Genomic DNA, 12,145 nt, shown 5'->3' with positions numbered 1-12,145 from the left:
TTCAGGATACACTTATAAATTTAGGGTGTATGAAGGAAGGGACACAAGGATTGAGCCCCCAGACTGCCCCCCAATCCTAGGAGTTAGTGGGAAAATTGTGTGGGATTTGCTGCACCCACTGCTGGACAAGGGTTATCACCTCTATGTAGATAACTTTTACACCAGCATCCCACTCTTTAGGTCCCTGAGTACTAGAGGAACTGCAGCTTGTGGGACTGTGCGCAGAAATCAAAGAGGCCTCCCTAGGGCACATATTGCGCAGCCCCTCAGAAAGGGTGAGAGTAGTGCCGTCTGCAATGAAAATATGCTGCTGGTCAAGTATAAGGACAAGAGGGATGTCCTTGTACTGACCACAATTCATGGCAGCGGCAGCACCTCTGTCCCTGTGCGTGGCACCAGTACCACTGTCTCCAAGCCAGACTGCATCCTGGCATACAATAAGTACATGGGAGGGGTTGATCTATCTGATCAAGTCCTAAAGCCCTACAGTGCCATGCGAAAAACAAGAGTGTGGTACAAAAAGCTGGCCGTGCACATGGTTCAGATGGCATTGTATAACGCGTACGTGCTATCACGATGTGCAGGCCACACAGGAACTTTCCTTGAGTTTCAGGAGGCAATTATCAAGACCCTGATATTTGGGGACCTAGAAGTGCCAGGCCCCAGTACTTCTGAAACTCAAGGTTCCCGTATTGTACCAGGGCAACATTTTCCCAGCGAAGTCCCCCAAACTGCTAAAAAAGGGAAAAACCAAAAAAGATGCAGAGTGTGTTACAAAAGAGGAATAAGGAGAGACACCACTTATCAGTGTGACACCTGCCCTGATAAACCTGGCCTGTGCATGAAGGAGTGCTTTAGATTGTACCACACTTCCATGGAATATTAATTTTAGAATTTATTTTCCAGGGAATATCGCCTCCTTATACCATCACGTATTCTGCACACAATTACTTTCATCCGGTTATGCAGTAATTTCTGGATAATAAATTATTGCCATACAAGCTGCATCCAAATGTTTGCTGACGTCACTGAAGTCAAGGGGTCTAGTTTCCAAAATGGGGTCACATTTTTGGGGGCTTTCACTGTTTTGGCACTTCAAGGCCTCTGCAAATGTGACATAGTAACTAAAACCAATTGCAGCCAAATCTACCCTCCAACTATTGTTCTCTCCCACTGTGTGACCATACATCACTTTACATACACATGTGGGGCATTTCTGTAGTTGGGAGAAAATGCTTGACAATTTGTGGGGTGCATTTTCTCTTTTAACCCCTTGTGGAAATGCAAAATTTGGGGTTAAAGCAACATTTTATTGTAAAAAAGGAAATTTTTCATTTTCACATCCCAATAGTTAATTATTTTGTGAAACTCCTATAGGGTCCAAGTGTTAACTATGCCGCTTGATAATTTTCCTGAGGGGTCTAGTTTCCAAAATGGGGTCACATTTTTGGGGGCTTTCACTGTTTTGGCACTTCAAGGCCTCTGCAAATGTGACATGGTAACTAAAACTAATTGCAGCCAAATCTACCCTCCAACTATTGTTCTCTCCCACTGTGTGACCATACATCACTTTACATACACATGTGGGGCATTTCTGTTGTTGGGAGAAAATGCTTGACAATTTGTGGGGTGCATTTTCTCTTTTAACCCCTTGTGGAAATGCAAAATTTGGGGTTAAAGCAACATTTTATAGCAAAAAATGTTACTTTTCCTTTTGTTGGGCCAATTCTGCTACACTCCTGTAGGGTCAAAGGGCTCACTATACCCCTTGATAAATTCCTTGAGGGGTCTAGTTTCCAAAATGGGGTGACATTTTGGGGGTTTCCCCTGTTTTGGCACCTTGGGGGCTCTGCAAACGGGACATGGTGCCTGAAAAGTATTCTAGCAAAACCTGGCCTACAAAATCCAATTAGCGCTCCATCCGTTCTGAGAGCGACCGTGTGCCCGTACATTAGGGTACCAGCACATATGGGGTATTGTCGTGTTCGGGAGAAATTGTGTAACAAAATGTGGGGTGCAATTTTTCCTTTAACCCCTTGTGAAGATGAAAAATTTGGGGCTACAGTGACATTTTATTATAAAAAAAGTAATTTTTCATTTTCACATCTCAGGGTGCATGCACACTGAGTAACGCCGGGCGTGTATGAGAGCCGTACACGCCGGCATTACAGCAGACTGCCGAACACTTTCCATTCACTTCAATGGGAGCGCTCGTAAATGCCGCTGTTACGAGCGCTCCCATTGAAGTGAATGGGAAGTGTTCGGCAGTCTGCTGTAATGCCGGCGTGTACGGCTCTCATACACGCCCGGCGTTACTCAGTGTGCATGCACCCTGAGATGTGAAAATGAAAAATGGTAAAAAAATCTGTGAAACACCTGTAGGGTCTAAGTGCTCACTATACCCCTTGATAAATTCCTTGAGGGGTCTAGTTTCCAAAATGGGCTCATTTGGGGGGGTTTCTACTGTTCTGGCACTTCAGGGGCTCTCCAAATGCAACATGGTGCCTGAAACAGATTTCAGCTAAATTTGCCCTCCAAAATCCCAATAGTGCTCCTTCCGCTCTGGACCTCACAGCGTGCCCATAGATCATTTTACATCCACATATGGGGCATTTCTGTTGTTGGGAGAAAATGCTTGACAATTTGTGGGGTGCATTTTCTCTTTTAACCCCTTGTGGAAATGCAAAATTTGGGGTTAAAGCAACATTTTATAGCAAAAAATGTTACTTTTCCTTTTGTTGGGCCAATTCTGCTACACTCCTGTAGGGTCAAAGGGCTCACTATACCCCTTGATAAATTCCTTGAGGGGTCTAGTTTCCAAAATGGGGTGACATTTTGGGGGTTTCCCCTGTTTTGGCACCTTGGGGGCTCTGCAAACGGGACATGGTGCCTGAAAAGTATTCTAGCAAAACCTGGCCTACAAAATCCAATTAGCGCTCCATCCGTTTTGAGAGCGACCGTGTGCCCGTACATTAGGGTACCAGCACATACGGGGTATTGTCGTGTTCGGGAGAAATTGTGTAACAAAATGTGGGGTGCAATTTTTCCTTTAACCCCTTGTGAAGATGAAAAATTTGGGGCTACAGTGACATTTTATTATAAAAAAAGTAATTTTTCATTTTCACATCTCAATGGTAAAAAAATCTGTGAAACACCTGTAGGGTCTAAGTGCTCACTATACCCCTTGATAAATTCCTTGAGGGGTCTAGTTTCCAAAATGGGGTCATTTTGGGGGGGTTTCTACTGTTCTGGCACTTCAGGGGCTCTCCAAATGCAACATGGTGCCTGAAACAGATTCCAGCTAAATTTGCCCTCCAAAATCCCAATAGCGCTCCTTCCGCTCTGGACCTCACAGCGTGCCCATAGATCATTTTACATCCACATATGGGGCATTTCTGTTGTTGGGAGAAAATGCTTGACAATTTGTGGGGTGCATTTTCTCTTTTAACCCCTTGTGGAAATGCAAAATTTGGGGTTAAAGCAACATTTTATAGCAAAAAATGTTACTTTTCCTTTTGTTGGGCCAATTCTGCTACACTCCTGTAGGGTCAAAGGGCTCACTATACCCCTTGATAAATTCCTTGAGGGGTCTAGTTTCCAAAATGGGGTGACATTTTGGGGGTTTCCCTGTTTTGGCACCTTGGGGGCTCTGCAAACGGGACATGGTGCCTGAAAAGTATTCTAGCAAAACCTGGCCTACAAAATCCAATTAGCGCTCCATCCGTTTTGAGAGCGACCGTGTGCCCGTACATTAGGGTACCAGCACATACGGGGTATTGTCGTGTTTGGGAGAAATTGTGTAACAAAATGTGGGGTGCAATTTTTCTTTTAACCCCTTGTGAAGATGAAAAATTTGGGGCTACAGTGACATTTTATTATAAAAAAAGTAATTTTTCATTTTCACATCTCAATGGTAAAAAAAATCTGTGAAACACCTGTAGGGTCCAAGTGCTCACTATACCCCTTGATAAATTCCTTGAGGGGTCTAGTTTCCAAAATGGGGTCATTTGGGGGGGGGGGGGGGTTCTACTGTTCTGGCACTTCGGGGGCTCTCCAAATGCAACATGGTGCCTGAAACAGATTCCAGCTAAATTTGCCCTCCAAAATCCCAATAGCGCTCCTTCCGCTCTGGACCTCACAGCATGCCCATAGATCATTTTACATCCACATATGGGGCATTTCTGTTGTTGGGAGAAAATGCTTGACAATTTGTGGGGTGCATTTTCTCTTTTAACCCCTTGTGGAAATGCAAAATTTGGGGTTAAAGCAACATTTTATAGCAAAAAATATTACTTTTCCTTTTGTTGGGCCAATTCTGCTACACTCCTGTAGGGTCAAAGGGCTCACTATACCCCTTGATAAATTCCTTGAGGGGTCTAGTTTCCAAAATGGGGTGACATTTTGGGGGTTTCCCCTGTTTTGGCACCTTGGGGGCTCTGCAAACGGGACATGGTGCCTGAAAAGTATTCTAGCAAAATCTGGCCTACAAAATCCAATTAGCGCTCCATCCGTTCTGAGAGCGACCGTGTGCCCGTACATTAGGGTAACAGAACATATGTGGTATTGTCGTGTTCGGGAGAAACTGTGTAACAAAATTTGGGGTGCAGTTTCTCCTTTAACCCTTAGTAAATGTGTAAGTTCTAGGGCTAAATGAATATATTAGTGACAGAAATTGAAAAATGTAAATTTGACCTCCATTTTGCTGTAATTGCTGTGAAATGCTGAAAGGATTAAGAAACTTTCTAACTGCTGTTTTGGATTCTTTCAGGAGTGCAGTTTTTAGAATGGGGTGACTTTTGGGGGGTTTTATTAGAGAGGCCTTTCAATTTCCCTTCAGAACTGAACTAGTCTCTTGAAAAATGTGTTTTGGAAATTTTCTTGAAAATTTGGAAAATTACTGCTTGACTTGTAAGCCTTATAATTTCTGAAAAAAATGAAAGGGTGCTTAAAATTTGATTGCCACATAAATATGAGACATGGTTAATTATATTTATGAAAAAATTTGGGTAGTATGACTTTCTATTTGAAAGGCTTGCAATTTCAAAGTTTGAAAACTGCATTTTTTTCAAAATTTTCACCAAATTTCCTATTTTTTCATAATTAAAGACAAAACATATTGTCGAAAATTTACTACTGACATTAAGTACAGTGTGTTACGAAAAAACAGTCTCAGAATCACTTGTGTAAGTTAAAGCGTCTCAAAGCTATTGACATTTAAAGTGACACATGTCAGTTTTGAAAAAAGAGGCCTGGTCCTTAAGTCACTTTTGGGCTGTGTCTCTATGGGGTTAAAAAAATCCAAAACTGTGTTAAAAAATTATTTTTTGAAAAGTCGCCATATTCCGACAGTCGTAACTTTTTTATACGTGCGTGTACGGGGATGTATAGGGCGTATTTTTTTGCGGGGCCGGGTGTACTTTGTAGTTCTACCATTTTCGGGAAATGTTATTGCTTTGATCACTTTTTATTCAAATTTTTATCAGAATCAAAACAGTGAAAAAATGGCGGTTTGGCACTTTTAACCATTTTTCCCGCTATGGCGTTTACCGAACAGGAAAAATATTTGTATAGCTTTGTAGAGCGGGCGATTTTGGACGTGGGGATACCTAACATGTATGTGTTTCACAGTTTTTAACTACTTTTATATGTGTTCTAGGGAAAGGGGGGTGATTTGAATTTTTAATCCTTTTTATTTATTTTTTTTATGTCTTTTACATTTTTTAAACTTTTTTTTTTGCATTTATTAGACCGCCTAGGGGTATTGACATGGGTGCGCGGTGTCGCGGGTTGTCAGAGCGGTGGGGGTCGGCAAACATGGCTGCTCCGGAGCGTTAAAGAGAGCCTCCTGGAGTATCGTTAAGGTGAGGGGCAAAGTGGTAAAGTATATGTATATGAGATTGTGTGGGGTTAGGGGCGAGGCTGCAGAGGGCAATATGAATTTTGTGGCTTGCTATGATCCAAAGTGTGTGAGATTGCAGAGATAGTGATGTGAGTTTGGGTTTTGTGGGGGTCCTGGCACAAACGTATGTGCGCTATTGTGACGAAAAGTAGCCTATTGTTTAATCGGGTGTATTAACTATGTTTGTGGAAAATTTCAGCCAAATCGGTGGAGCGGGTTTTGCGTGATTGAGGAACAAACATCCGAACATGCAAACATCCAAACACACAAACCCACAAACTCACAAACTTTCACATTTATAATATTAATAGGATATATATATTCCTTCTACTTCGTAGATCTGAACAGGTAAGGCCCCGTTCACACGGGGCACAGGTGGCGGATTTTGGTCCTGATTGTGACGCGGGAAGCCGCGTCAGAATATGGCCAAAATCCGTCTGCCATGACTTCAGACAGTCGCAGCACTCCAGTCTAGCGTAGGCCCAAATGAATGGGCCTAGTCCGGAGTCTGCTGCCATGAGACGGACGCCGTGGCTGAATCAGCCGCAGAATCCGCCTGAAGAAAAAGCAGCTCGTTTCTTTCATCCGCTAGTGGAAAAAAGAACGCTAGCGGTCTACATAGACCAGCATTGTGAGAGGGCAGAATATGACGTGGATTCCGCGCCAAAATTCGCCCCCTCTAGCCCCATGTGAACAAGCCCTTATAAATGTAGTTCACAGTGGAATTACCTTTTACAAAGGGCCTGTCTAGTGAAAATGGGACTGGTGACAAATATGACACCAAGCATCAAGGATTTCCAATGTAACTTTATATACTGTAAACATTGGCAAAACTAGGAATGGCGGCACCGTGGTGAACTTTTGACATGGGGGCCCCGAACCGACGCTGAAGACCTCGACGAACCAACCGATCCCCCCCCCCTCCCACACATTCCTGCGTGCACTATTATTCCCCATAGTGGCCTCTGCACACAGTATTATGCCGCATAGTGGCCCCTACACACACTATTATGCCCTACTGTGGACACCCATGAACAATTATTATATTTTGGGGTCTGAAAATATAATAATTGGAGACTGAGGGGGGATATCAGCATAAAAACCACTGTTACTTATCTCTTCCTGGCTCCACTGCACTCATTGGTGGTGTTGGCTATCTTCAGTGACATGTCACACAAGTAGGCCCGAAGCCTGTATGGAGCCCAGAGAGGTAAGTAACAGTGTTACTCGAGGGTCGGAAAAGACCCTGCATATAATAATAGTGTTTGTGGGGCCCATGGTGTCACTTACTGATCCTGGCCCCTGCCAGAATCGGTAAGTAAATAAATTTTTTAAAAAAACGTGGCGGCTGTCACTGGGCCCCTAATGCCCCGGCCCTGTGGCAGCTGCTACCGCTGCTACCCTGGTAGTTACGCCCCTGACTGTAAAGTAAATGATATATTACATTGTACATATTCAAATGGATTTCTTATGCGATCTTGCTAAATGCACCAGGAAGCGGCTCTATATAGTTTCTTTCTTTATATACATCCATCCAGTGGCAGGCGCGGTAAACTGAGGGTCAACATATCAGGTGAGAGCACCATTTTATATTTCTCTAACAGTCAACCAGTAATTCTTAGCAATGATGTTCATTATCTAAAGCATCAAATGGACAGTAAGGCTGCTGTTAAGATGATACATGTCAGTATTGTAACATCAAAACCCCTCATTATTGCTCTGATTCTCTCGTCTTCACTATTGTAATTCTCTTCTAATTGGGCTTCCTCTTACTAAACTCTCCCCTCCGATCTGTCCTGAATGCAGCTGCCGGACTCATCTTTCTACACAGATGCATCTAACTTGTGTCAGCCATTGCACACTAGCGAGAGATCCAGTGCTTCTTTCTTTCAGTTGTATGTGCAAATGCACATACACCTGAAAACTGTCAGTGTAGCCCATGGGTCCGAGGCTTACACTGACAGAAGGTCATGAACTCTGCTCCAACACAGGCGCATTGACATCATTCATCAGTTCCTGCTATGTGGGGGAAGGAGGTCGCCCAGCTGCTTTGCGTGGGAGTGAGGTAAGTACAGGAGCATATTATAATGTGTGGGTGCCCTTCACTATTTATATCTCACAGTATGGGCTAGTTCACACAGGGCAAAATGGTCAGGATTTTGATGCAAAATTTGCGTCAAAATCCTGCTAAAAAAAACCCCGCCTCCCATTGAAATCAATGGGAGTCAGTCATTTCCTGGAAAAGAGAAGCAAGCTGCCCTTTCTTCAGGCAGATTCCGCCTCGCGACACTCACTCTGGACTAGGCCCATTCATTTGGGCCTAATCCGGTGCAGAAAGCCGTGACGGAATGTGCACACACAGAACCCCATGTGAACTAGCCCTATCGGTTTATAGCAGATGTGATATTATTACAGGCACATTGCACAGTCACTATAAACAGATCCTTTGCAATGTAAATATTGAACATTATTTGTTCCAAAAGTAACAAACGCAAACTTCTACCTTTCCGTACAAAGTTGTTTGCATCATTGAAAGCTCTGGAAAGCCCCATTCACATGAACTTTGTTTTGCGGATTCATAAATGTCCACAATTGTGGATCTGCACAGTATTAAAGGGATTTTCTGGGCAAAAAAATGTTTTTTTTTAAAAAAAATTTTTTGTCTGTTAGTGCTACTAATGGGTTAATAAATGCCCCTATATACTTTTTAGCGTGTTTTGAGTGATTTCTGGGTGTCTCTGGGGGCTGCTGGTATATCTTCTTTTGTTTACATGCTCAGCTTCCTCCTATGTAACTTTCTCACTAAACCTCTCACATTACCCCCCCCCCCCCCAGCTATCCTGCCTCTCCTTACCTACTCAGCCGAACCCCTGACCCATGTTATATGCTTACCCCACCCCGCTTCTTCCGGCGAAACAGTCCCTCCTCATTTACTGCTCCTGTACTCCTCATTTTCTGCAGCAATGAGCCACCTCTGCTGCGCATGTGTGAAAGCGCTGTACAGGTGAATTACCAGCGGTGGCGGCACGCACAGTGAAGAGACACATAAGACAGCAGAATTACAGGAGAAGAAGCCTGAATAGTAAGTATAATAGAGTGGATGGGGGAGTACAGTCATGGCCAAAAGTTTTGAGAATGATACAAATATTAATTTTTACAAAGTCTACTGCTTCAGTTTTTCTAATGGCAATTTGCATATACTCCAGAATGTTATAAAGACTGATCAGCTTAACAGCAAGTACTTGCAAAGTCAATATTTGCCTAGAAAATGAACTTTATCCCCCAAAACACATTTCAACATCATTGCAGCCCTGCCTTAAAAGGACCAGCTAACATCGTTTCAGTGATTGCTCCATTAACACAGGTGTGGGTGTTGATGAGGACAGGGCTGCAGATCAATCTGTCATGATTAAGTAAGAATGATACCACTGGACACTTTAAAAGGAGGCTGGTGCTTGGCATCATTGTTTCTCTTCTGTTAACCATGATTATCTCTAAAGAAACACGTGCAGTCATTGCACTGCACAAAAATGGCCTAACAGGGAAGAGTATCGCAGCTAGAAAGATTGCACCTCAGTCAACAATCTATCGCATCATCAAGAACTTCAAGGAGAGAGGTTCCATTGTTGGCAAAAAGGCTCCAGGGTGCCCAAGAAAGACCAGCAAGCGCCAGGACCGTCTCTTAAAAGTGTTTCAGCTGCGGGATCGGGCTACCAGCAGTGCAGAGCTTGCTCAGGAATGGAAGCAGGCAGGTGTGAGTGCATCTGCACGCACTGTGAGGTGGAGACTCCTGGAGCAAGGCCTGGTCTCAAGGAGGGCAGCAAAGAAGCCACTTCTCTACAGAAAAAACATCAGGGACAGACTGATATTCTGCAAAAGGTACAGGGAGTGGACTGCTGAGGACTGGGGTAAAGTCATTTTCTCTGATGAATCCCCTTTTCGATTGTTTGGGACATCTGGAAAACAGCTTATTCGGAGAAGACGAGGGGAGCGCTTCCACCAGTCTTGTCTCATGCCAACTGTAAAGCATCCTGAAACCATTCATGTGTGGGGTTGCTTCTCAGCCAAGGGAATCGGCTCTCTCACAGTCTTGCCTAAAAACACAGCCATGAATAAAGAATGGTACCAGAATGTCCTCCAAGATCAACTTCTCCCAACCGTCCAAGAGCAGTTTGGCGATCAACAATGCTTTTTCCAGCATGATAGAGCACCTTGCCATAAAGCAAAGGTGATAACTAAATGGCTCAGGGAACAAAACATAGAGATTGTGGGTCCATGGCCTGGAAACTCCCCAGATCTTAATCCCATTGAGAACTTGTGGTCAATCATCAAGAGACGGGTGGACAGAGGTCCTGAAGAAGAAGGGTCAACACTGCAACTATTGCAACGCTGCATTAACTCATTCTAACTGTCAATATAAGCTTTTGTTACTCATAATATGATTGCAATTATATTTCTGTGATAAAAACATCTGACAAACACACATAAAAACCAGAGGGCAGCAGATCATGTGAAAATATATTTGTGTCATTCTCAAAACTTTTGGCCATGACTGTAGTAGTGACGATCCATTTCCGGAAATGGGGAAACAGATTGTCACCGGATAATGAGAAAATGTCCCTGAGGCAGTCACATGGCCGCCCCAGGGATATAGGTAACTATTATTTTTTGATAATTGATGTTATTTAGAAAGTAGGAGGGTGTTTAGAGAAGTGTAGGGATTTCAGGTTATCCCGGACATCTCCTTTAAGGTTAAATTGCTGGCACTTTGCGATAAATTAATGGGTTTTGGGCTGCATTTGGGCACTCTACAAAGCTTGCCATCACTGCTTTAGACCGTCAAACATTATTTCCAGGACCATGGGAACTGGTTTGGAGTCCTCTATACCTATAGTAGCCCAAATATCCAGTTCCCCGGTTTCATCTCCAGGAAAACATGTTGAACCCTCTATGTCAAACTCTAAAGAGGATGACGAGGAAGAGTAATTGGACAATTCAAGACTCTCCTCCCGGTAGGATTCGTCAACTGAAGAGGAATCCTGACATGGTCCAGAGAAAGAGCTAAACCTTTTCTTATGGAGTAGCTTACCCTTGGCACATTGGGGTACTCGTAACTTATTGACTAATTGTTTTTTTCCATGGTGGATTTAAAAACAAAAACTATTCTTGAATTGCTTTTTTACCTTTTTTGCTGTGCAGTATACAGCATAAGTAACATGTTACCTTTATTCTAAGGGTTGGTATGAACATGTCAATACCTAATTTATATAGATTTTTTTTAATGCATTAATAATGTTGCATTACAAAAAGTTATTTGGAGAAAAAGCAATTGCTTCTGCATTACAAACTTTAGACCCATAACATTTTTATTGTTCTGTTGACATGAGTTGGTTTATAGCTTTTTTTTTTTTAATGCAGTACTTTTGTTACTGTTTTGATCACTTTTTATGCCATGTTACAGCAAGATCGGGAAATATTTCCAGTGCTGCTTCCACTCCACAGGCTGATGATGTCATGGTCATTCGTCACATAGCATGCGTGCAGCTCTGAGTGCGGGTCATTGATTAAACAGTATTTTGCTGTTTTCTACGTATAGTGAGGATGTTATTTTCCCTCAAATACCAGACTGAAGAGATTAGTTTTGATTCTTGATTTAAAACTGTTTGTTACGAGGGGCCTTGGATCCTCAGGATGGACAGACAGGACCGAACTGGCTGGCAGTGATTCTAGTTACCAGAACCGAACTGAACAGTCTGATATTGATTCCCCTACATATAGGTCATTAATATTATAAGCACAGAAAACCTCTTAAGGCTGAGGCCCCACACGTTGCGGAAACGCAGCTTTTTTTTTTTTTTTTGCAGTTTTTGGAGGGTTTTTTGAAGCAAAGCCAAGAATGGCTACAAAGGGAATGGGAAATACACTCACCGGCCACTTTATTAGGTACACCTGTCCAACTGCTCGTTAACACTTAATTTCTAATCAGCCAATCACATGGCGGCAACTCAGTGCATTTAGGCATGTAGACATGGTCAAGACAATCTCCTGCAGTTCAAGCCGAGCATCAGTATGGGGAAGAAAGGTGATTTGAGTGCCTTTGAACGTGGCATGGTTGTTGGTGCCAGAAGGGCTGGTCTGAGTATTTCAGAAACTGCTGATCTACTGGGATTTTCACGCACAACCATCTCTAGGGTTTACAGAGAATGGTCCGAAAAAGAAAAAACATCCAGTGAGCGGCAGTTCTGT

Source organism: Leptodactylus fuscus, chromosome 2 (assembly GCF_031893055.1).
Source record: "Leptodactylus fuscus isolate aLepFus1 chromosome 2, aLepFus1.hap2, whole genome shotgun sequence".
Taxonomy (NCBI): Eukaryota; Metazoa; Chordata; class Amphibia; order Anura; family Leptodactylidae; genus Leptodactylus; species Leptodactylus fuscus.
Note: the sequence above shows the minus strand (reverse complement) of the source record.